The sequence below is a fragment of the Ziziphus jujuba genome, chromosome 11 (genome assembly GCF_031755915.1).
Source record: "Ziziphus jujuba cultivar Dongzao chromosome 11, ASM3175591v1".
Classification (NCBI taxonomy): domain Eukaryota; kingdom Viridiplantae; phylum Streptophyta; class Magnoliopsida; order Rosales; family Rhamnaceae; genus Ziziphus; species Ziziphus jujuba.
The window spans coordinates 11,479,873-11,490,324 of NC_083389.1; the positions used below are offsets into that span (position 1 = coordinate 11,479,873).

Below are 10,452 nucleotides of genomic sequence, written 5' to 3' on the forward strand. Positions count from 1 at the left end.
AACTCTAGAACAATCTCTTCATCGGACACTCCTCCTCTGAATTGTTAGATTTATGCTCCAGAAGCAATCTAAACCGTTGATCAAGAGCCTTAATTAATAATGGATCGTAGAATCTCCAAACTAGCCCATTAAATGATAGAGCCCATTAACTGGGTCCAAGGTGTTATAAAACCTTAGGAGCATTAGGGTTAGCAGTGTGTAAATATACTGCTTACTAGCCTCCAAAAATACGTTTTTACATACTATTTTCTTGAGATTGAGAATCTCAGTAGAGAATCGAAAACACTTTGAGAGAAAAACAAAAACCGTGAGTTTCAGAGTATTTTTCATATTAACCTTCTTGTTTCTTTTGTGATTAGGTGCATCAACACGCAGATTTATCACTAGAGAATAGTTTGGAAGGTCCTGCGCATAAAGGTTAGTAAAATAATGGATAGTGACATTATTTGTCACATGCTTTATTCAGTCTCGATCAAGCTTCCACTGTGTATATGATTCCAACAATTGGTATCAAAGCCATGATTGAATCGGTGTGTGATAAATGGAATCCATTTTTTTTACAGTTTTATTTTTCATGTATATATGATGTATATTAGATATATGGCACCTAGAATTCTATTATTCATGTTATTTATAATTTTTTTTTTTTTTGTATTATGAATAAATGATTTGGTTTTGGCCTTAATCCATGGTAGATTTTTGCATATATATATATATATATATATATATATATATATTTTTTTTTTTTTTGATGTAACAAGGAGGCTAATCATAAAATTAGGGTTTCCTCCTTGATTGATTTACTTATTTATTTTTCCTACAATTTTTATTTGAATTTTTATATGTAAATTCGGATTTATTGAAAAAATATGTAAAAGTACCCGAAACAACTATATACACGTTGATGTTCATCATTTTTCATGTGAATTAGAGCTGCGCTTTGACAAAACAATACCATAAGAAGTTGAAGGACATGAAGGAGGATCCGTGAAAGGAGTACGGTCACCAGAAACATTGTCACGCACCCCCCTACCACCCAAAGTGGATGAGAGTGGGATTCACGCACATGAATTCATCAAGTGCGTGGAGGCACGTGCATAGTCATAATTTGATGAGTTTTAGTATGCTGATTCCTCCTCTGGGTATCTACATCCCTGTAAAATTTCATGGTGATCCGACTTTTTTGTGGAGACTGACAGCAGTTTTGGTGCTCGGGATCAATAGGGGACATGTTAGGGTTTTGTGTTTTTTAGGCTAGAAACCCTAGAAATCAATTCTAACTTGGTCCACACCCCATAAACTTGCAAGATCTGAAGAAAAGAAGAAGTACGGGTCATATATCAAGTTGAGCTTCTTGGCCCCTTTGGCCTTGTAATTTTCTTTTCTAGGAAACCATGGATTAGGACCTATTAATTATTCTATGTTTATAATTGTTTAAATTATATGGATATAACATGTGATATGTGCTTAACATGTTATTTAGAATAGGTGGTGCCATATAATTGCATCATTTGATATATACATGTGCATAATAATATTTGTTTTATCTAGATAATATTATTATGGAAAATCCTAATTAATTAATGTAAATTATTGGATGGGTGAAGGTTAAAAATTAATTCAATTAATTTGAAACCTGCGGGTCCATTAAGGATCCAATAATAAAATGGTTATGTGATGCCCCAACGGATAAGCATGACCGGATTTTATTGGATTGGATCTAAAATAATTTCAAAATTTTAATAAGGTTGTATGGCGCAACATCGACAATGCTTAGATATTAAAGATAATTTTGAAATTAAAATTAATGGTTATTACATTCAATTTTAGTGACATTAATAATCCTCCCAACGAGGCTCTGTTAATGTTATTAAAAGCCCAAAGATTATTGAAACAATGGTTGATTCTAAAATTAATTTTGAATTATGTATGTTTGTTTATCTGATAATGCTTTGTCTAAGAAGGTAGGTTTTTAAGGAATCTTTGACCCACCTCACATTTTCTGGGAGTTGACTTTACAGGACACTATACATATCGAGTTCAAAAGTTTTAATTTTTTAAATCAATTTTGAGTGGTATGTGTTGATGTTATCTGAGAAGGCTCTGTCTAAGGAGGTAGGTTTTTAAGAAGTCTAAAACCCACCTCGCCTTTCCTGGGATCTAACTTAGTAGGGCATTAAAACATACTATGTTCAAAATTTAATTTATTACAAATGTCTTATCCAACATAAGTATTTGTAATGGAAATTAAATTATTGTTGCAATAAACATTAATAATAAGTAGTTTAAGGGATCTACATATTTTTATGTTTAAGAGATCTACATATTTTTATGATTGTTGTGTTGATTATGTGTTAATATGTGTGAAAATGACATCCTTTAATCCTCTAGCTACAATTTTGAATAAAGAACCATTGGATGGAAATAACTGCGATCTATGGAAAACTAATCTTTACATTGTCCTTGATTTTGAGAGAATAAAATTCATTATAACAACTCCGAAACCCCAGGAGTCCGTTGCTAATGCTTCAGAGGAAATTAAGAAGCAATTTGCAGATTGGCAATGGGCGAATAAAACAGCTCGCTGTTATATTCTTGCCAGTGTTGCAGAACATTTGCAGAAGCAACTTGATAGTCTGAATTGTGTATCAGAAATAATTCAGACTCTAGATGGGATGTTTGCTACAAATAGCAATACTGCTAGACAAGCAGCTAGAGGGGCACTAGTGAACACTCGTATGACTAGAGGAAGTGTGCAGAACCATTGTCTAAAGATGATCGTGCACATAAGTACTGCGAAAGTGATGGGGGCTAAACTGGAACAAGAGATAAAAATATACATGATCTTGGAATCTCTACTGGATAGCTTTAGTCAGTTCAAAATGAACTATAATATGAACAAACTGAAGCTTATTCCTGTTATTGGAAAAATAGTCTCAAAGTACAATCACCGGACAAGTAAATAATTTGAAAAATGATAGAACTAAATTTTTAAATGAATGATTTCCAACTAGCACATCTTCCTTTTGACCTACAGCAGCTTGCAACTCAAAAGATTCATCCTCACGACAACAACGAAAACAAAAAACACCAACAATGAAGTCATAATGCAAAATACAGAAAATACATAAATAAATGTAAAAGCATGGAGAACATACATTAAGTTTGCTAAACTCCGAAGGTCCCCAAGATGATTGATTTATGAGTTATTTGTTAGAAAAAAAAATAAAAAAAAAAAAGAAGAAAGTCAGAAGCAAAGTAACAAGTAAAAGTAAGTTACAACATCCAAAAAAAAAATACAAAACAAAGAAATTTAGCCAAGGGAATAATAAGATGCCGCATCAGCAAGATGACCATGGCAAAGAACATGAAAAGTAGGGTGTGAAACAAAAGCCACTGCACAAACCATGAAAGACGAGGCAAATATTGAAGAAAGATCCAACAACAGAAAAGAACATGCCTGGGATCCGATAGCATTGGAGGATGACGGGGTAACCACTGGTTATTGGAGAGGGAAAATCATGAACATAATAGCGAGTAAAATAATACACAAAGAGAATACAAAATATAAAGAGCACTGAAAGCTAGCATATGTGTTTAATAACAGAGGAAAAAAAAAAAAAAAAGACACAGAAAACCAAATTGTGATACAAATAGCTAGTAATGCCAAAAATGCAGCTGCTCACCAGGGGACTACCGTGAGGGATAACGTCATTATTACTAGTTCTGTTCATCGGCATCAACTCTCCAATGGTTAACGATTTCGGTCTCATCCTATATATGATTGAATTAAGAAGAGCTTCGACTTTGCAGCCAAAAAAAAAAAAGGGGAAAAAACAAAAAAGAAACAGAAATAAATACAACAACACACAAATTTAAAGCAAATAAAAGTTTAATACAAAATTAAAAAGTGTGAAAATCATATAAAATATAAAGAGAGACAAAAACAGTATTATACGAACATCTGAATCCGTAGGCACCAGCTGGCGAGTGGCTTTAACCAACTGAATGTCAGAAGTCATCGATTGTTTGTAGTCAGAGTATTCACGTAAACAAGCCAGAGCCAACTCCATATCCGATTGCAAAATATATGTTTATACATCATAGATACAGTTGAAAACATTCAGCAATCACAAATCAATTTGAAATATTTCAGGTTGGGTTTTCATAGTTTTCTGTCTTATCTGTGACATGAGACTGTGAGTAGTGGTGGTTTTTAAAGAGATTGATAGGGTATTTAAGTGAAGTAACAGAGCATGATGGTTTTTTTAAAGATATCTGAGAGTGGCTTTGGCACATGTTCCCAAGAATTCCATATTCAGACCCCTGCCGCAATGACGTTTGCTTATTTCGTTTATTTCAATAGAATATCTTTCCTTTAGAAAGAAAGGAAATGATTCTACATGATTGAAGGTATTTGAATACAGTTTATTATTATTATTATTATTATTATTATTATTATTATTATTATTATTATTATTATTATTATTATTATTTTTTACATTTACCCTGAGGATCTTGACTTTTCTATTTGTGATTGGATTTGGATTTGTCAATTAAGGTTTTATTCACCAGAAAAAAACTAGGTTATTTGTGGGGAGGTCCACTGTGACTGCTTAGAGAAAAAAGAAAAAAAAAATTCAAAAACCATGCCCCAAGGATAAACTCCAATTCAAAAACCTATTAAAGATAACAGGTACCCTCTCTCTCTCTCTCTCTCTAAGTAGTCAAAAATAATCCAAACAATCCAAAACCGTTTAATTCCTTATTTTGAGAAGGCCCTTAATATTAAAAAATAATCTCAAAAAAGAATGATTAAAAGAAACTTTTACAATGAATGATTCACAACCAGAGAATCAGATTTAGATTTGAGTTAGGAACCTTGGCAAGAAAAAAAATTATACTTAAGAGGATCAATATAATAATAACTACTAATTTCAAAAAATAAAATATCAATACCAAAATTCCAAACTGAAATATCCATGATAGTTGCAGTGCAATTAAAAGTCAGACAGTTGCAATCCTAATATTTGGATATTTAATGGAGGGATCAGTGATAACTCCAAAGTTTTCAGAACTCTAGGTTTTGTATTCCGGCTCTGACCTGCTCCTTTTCTTGCATTTCATAGTCTGGTTCTAGTTGAATCAGCATATTACAAATATACCTGAGGCACTTATTTTCCGTTTTTTGCATTTCAAAGGCAGCTTGTAGTTCCTTCAACCTAGTAAAAATTGCCCTAAGGCCATCATTTTCCTTTTTAAAAATTTCAGTGGCCGTTTGTAGTTCCTTCAGCTTACTACAAATTTCATTGAAGCGATTCAATCGTTCAACCAATGAATTCACACATATCTTACCCTTGTAAAACAAAAACCACAATCAAAACCACGATCAGAATATGAAGTAAAAATATTATATAGTATAGAATATACAAAAACCACAATCAAAATATGAAGTAAAAATATTATATAGTATAGAATACAGCTTTTTTTTGGGTGTTTGGCTAGGTCAACAAAAAGAGTATTTATTAAAAAAAAAAAAATTTAAACTGTTTTAAAAAAATTCAAATTTAAAACTCTCAAAAAGCTGCTAAAAATAAAACTTTTAAAATGTTAAATTTCCTTTAATTAATATATTTCTTTCCAATAATATCCTTCGATTCTTTTATAAAGTTGTAAAGCTACCCTAAAAATGTCAAAATTTTATTTTCATCCAAACATCTAATTCACCAGCAATAGCTTGTGCTAGGGAAGCTAGGTCGTAAAAAAATTGGACCCACATGATCCCATAGAAATTTATACGAAAATCCTCAAGGATTCATTTTTCTATATTAAGATTTTAATATTAAAAAATAAAATTTGTGAAATAACATGTAAACCCAAATAGATTAATCAGTGTAGGTCCCATTTTTATTGGCCAGATGATCATGTCTCCATCGAGATAGTTCCTAGGACAATTATTATATATATATATGTACATACTCACCAACACAGCTGAATTTTGTTCTACAACTGGTTGCAACTATAGACAAAACTCTTCATCTGAGACCCCCTCTGACAAAAGATTCTTATTCAAGATAACAACAAAACCAAAAACACCATAAATTTAGAAAATAAAAATAAAAATAAAAATAAGTTTCAAAATGCAGAATACAGAAAAATTACATAAATATACGATCATACAAAGCCAATATCAGAGAGAAATAATATAAAATTAAATAAAACAGTAACAAGAACTCGAGTGCATGATATACTTAATTTGCAGAAACCACATCAAAGATAGGGCAAAGATTACAGAGATCCAAAAGAAAAGAGAACATACATTGCTAAACTCCGAAGATCCCCACAAAACCAAGATGATTGATTTACGGATAATTTGAGAGAAAAAAAAAAAAAAAAGAAAGAAAAAAGAAAGAAAGTAGAGGGTCGGAAGCGTATTGGTGAGTAAAACAACTTCCAATAAAAAAGAAAAATTACAAAATACAAAAATTAAAAGAGCTTCTTGCGTATTCACCACACAATGCTCAAAGAAAAAAGCAAAGTAACCATACGAATAAGATAGAGCAAGATGACAATAACAAAGAACATGGAAAGTAGGGTCTAAAACAAGACATCGCAAACCCCATGAAAAGTTTTGCAAATGATTACAAAGATCTAAGTATGGAAAAGAACATACCTGAATTGTGGGGGAACAAATATTCTTGAAGTAGAAATAGGCAATTGAAACCACTGGGAAATTTGAGAAACAAATAAAAAAAAATCATAAGCACAAAAGCAAGTACTATAACTTTACGAAAATAATACGGAAAAAGTAATAGATATGCATTTCTCGGGATGCCCAACATCAGAGAAAAAGAACACAGATAACCATTGTGAAATCCCACATCGGTTGGAAATGGAAACGAAATATGCCTTATAAGAGAGTGTGGATACCTTTCCCTTAAAAGGCCTTTTAAAACCGTGCGGGCTAAGTCCAAAGCGGACAATATCTCATGCGGATGGACTGAGCTATTACAGTTGGTATTAGAGCTTGTTGCCTGGGTCAATGGGACTGGCAGATGAATGGGTGGGACCCCTGACCCGTGAGAGGCCTTTTAAAACCAGACGGGCTGGACCCAAAGCGAACAATATCTCATGCGGGTGGATTGGGCAATTACAGTTGGTATCAGAGCCAGACCCGGATCGGTGTGCCAACAAGGACGCTGGGCCCCAAGGGGGATGGATTGTGAGATCCCACATCAGTTGAAAAGGAGAACGAAGCATGCCTTATAAGAAGCTGTGGATACCTTTCCCTTGAGAGGCATTTGGACTGGCAGATGAATGGGTGGGACCCCTGACCCGTGAGAGGCCTTTTAAAACCAGACGGGCTGGACCCAAAGTGAACAATATCTCATGCGGGTGGATTGGGCAATTACAGTTGGTATCAGAGCCAGACCCGGATCGGTGTGCCAACAAGGACGCTGGGCCCCAAGGGGGATGGATTGTGAGATCCCACATCAGTTGAAAAGGAGAACGAAGCATGCCTTATAAGAAGCTGTGGATACCTTTCCCTTGAGAGGCATTTTAAAACCATGCAGGCTACGCCCAAAGCGGATAATATCTCATGCGGGTGGATTGGACTGTTACAATTGGTATCAGAGCTGGTTGCCCGGGCCAGTGGGACTGGCAGGTGAAGAGGTGGGACCCCTAACCCGTGATAGGCCTTTTAAAACCGTGTGGAATGGGCTCAAAGAGGATAATATCTCATGCGGATGGACTGGGCTATTATAATTGGTATCATTGTGATACCCCACATCGGTTGGAAAGGAGAACGAAGCATGCCTTATAAGAGGGTGGAGATACATTACCCTTGAGAGGCCTTTTAAAACCGTACGGGCTGGGCCCAAAGCGGACAATATCTCATGCGGGTAGACTGAACTGTTATAGTTGGTATCAAAGCTGGTTGCCCGGGCCAGTGGGACTGACAGGTGAAGGGGTGCGACTCCTAACCCATGAGAGGCCTTTTAAAATCGTGCGGGTTGAGCCCAAAGAGGACAATATCTCATGCTGGTGGATTGAACTGTAACAACCAAAATGGAAGATAAACAGCAATTAATGCCAAAATATAGCCGTTAACAAGGGGACTATATATAGTCAGCTCGCTTTCAATTATCATTTTTTGAATTAAGGGCATACAAGCAACTGCTTTCACCCTTGTTCTATATACAAGGGTATTTAGAAGAGGTTTGACCTTGCAGCAAAAAATAAATAAATAAAAATAAAAATTCAAGTAAAAGTTTAATAAAATTAAAAGACTGAAAATTAAATATAAGGAGACAAAAATAACATTATTACTAACAAGAGCATCGAACTCCTTCAGCACTAGTATCCAAGCCTTTCGAGCTAATATATTATCAAAATCAATTATTTTAGGTGGCTTTGGAATTCCTTCATACAACCCTCACAAGACTCCACCCTATAAGGCTTACAATCCTCCTCCAAATAAGCCTCATAAGCCTCCTCCAAAGCCTCCTCCAAAGGAGTCTTACAAGCCTCGGCCTTACAAGCCTCCTCCCAAGGACTCTTACGAGCCACCTCCCAAAGACTCTTACGAGTCATCTCCCAAGGAAGCTTACAAGCCTCCTCCAAAGTCTCCTCCAAAGCCTCCTCCAAAGGAGTCTTACGAGCCACAGCTTTACAAGCCACCTCCCAGGCCACATCCCAAGGAAACTTACAACCCTCCTCCCAAGGACTCTTACAACCCTCCGCCTCCATAAAACCCTCAAATGTGTATGCCATAAGGAATTGTAGAACATATATTTATATATATAATAATAGATATCCTGTTGAAAACATTCAGCAATAACAACTGAAATTTGAAATTTGAGTACATCATATTAGATTGCAAATTAATTTGCAAAAAAAGAAATTATGTTGCAAACTCATTAATGTTTTGAGTGCCAACCTTTTCTTTATTTAATTTCACCTATATTCTTTATCTCCATATACAGGTCATCCACTCATCAGATTAATTACCAGGCAGCACCATGGTTGTTGATAATATGCTTTTTTTTTTTTTTCCAACTGCTAGGACAGATTTATAATTTGTCGAGATTAATAGTTAAGTATTATGCATAGAAAGTTAAAAAAGATTAGCCAAAAATGATTTCCACAACATACATACATGGAATAATTCAAATAAATAGCATCTAGAAGCTGTGAAGCAGAATATATATTAACTAATCTCTGAATTTTTCAACAAAGACAAACACCAAAAAAACCCAAGTTTAAACACCAAAAAAGCTATTTGAATGAGAATTGTAGAATAAAAACCCTAGTACATACCGAAAGAAAAAAAAAAAGTAATTTAGATGAAAGTTTTGAAAATTGTAGAATAAACAGAAACCTTTTATGGCTCTTCACTCCTTAAGGTTAAATTTGAAACGAACACAAACAAGCACTAGGCGAGTTGGTAAGTTGTAGAGATGGTAAGTTGTAGAGAAGAAGAGTACGAACGATAGATAAAGCCAAACCTTTTTTTTTTTTCTTTCTCTTTTATAACATGCAAAGAAAAAAAGGGAAACCTAAATAGTTTTTTCAAATAATTAAAAAAAAAAAGTTAAAAAAATCGTCTTCAATTAAGGGTAATTTGAGATTTCTCATAATCTGAAAACCAGCAAAATTTTAAATTCACGATGGGGATGGGCCTTTTTCTTTAAAAAAAAAAATAAACAAAAAAACAAACAAACGAACAAACTCACTCATTCTCATAATTAAATTTTTGGTTATCTCACCTTTTGCCGTCTAAAGTTTCACTGATCCTAGCTTAGCGTGACCTCTGCTCCCATTAGCTTTGAGTGGGCATGATAGTGATAATTAGTTATGTAGGACTTGTTTTGGGTTGTGGCTCTTGCAAAATAGACAGGGTTGAGAGAGTGATGGGCAAAACTCTTTTTGAGTATCAACCTACTAAAGAAGATGTTAATTATCCCAAAAAAAAAAAACTAAAGGAGATATTCTTCCAAAACCAGCACTAGACAATTCAAAAAATATTCTCAAAACACAATGGCCAAAGATGTAAATAATGCAAAGAATGAAAGAAAAAATTTATAATTTTTTTAATTAATTACTAATGTTCTTTAACCCCTCCCATACACCAATATTGTAAATGTTATAACATGTCAAATATCCTAAATATTTCGGACTCAATTTAAAAAAAAAAAAAAAACTGTAATTTTCTTCCTTAATTAGTCTTAAAAAATAATCTCAAATAACAATGACCAAACATGTAATTAATGCAAAGAATGAGTGAAAGAATTTTTTATAATGAATGATTCACAATCAGCGAGGATCAGATTGAGTTAGAAACCTTGGGCAATAGACGGATTAGTATAATAATAATAATAATAATAACTATTAATTCCAGAAAATAAGACAATATTCAATGGAAAAATTCCCATACAGAGAGGTCAATAT

At 33.9% G+C, this 10,452-nt stretch overlaps 1 long non-coding RNA gene across 2 annotated transcripts; it reads right to left on the reverse strand.

Moving 5' to 3' along the window:
• Positions 1–2,895: 2,895 nt before the first annotated feature.
• LOC125419774 (uncharacterized) lies at positions 2,896–4,148 on the reverse strand. Of its 2 annotated transcripts, XR_007238601.2 has the most exons (3): positions 3,963–4,148; positions 3,687–3,805; positions 2,896–3,498 (listed from the first exon to the last, which is right to left on the reverse strand). It is a non-coding gene; the product is annotated as an uncharacterized LOC125419774 (long non-coding RNA). The 2 variants fall into 2 exon arrangements; XR_009634927.1 differs by having other exon boundaries at positions 3,687–4,148.
• Positions 4,149–10,452: the final 6,304 nt, after the last annotated feature.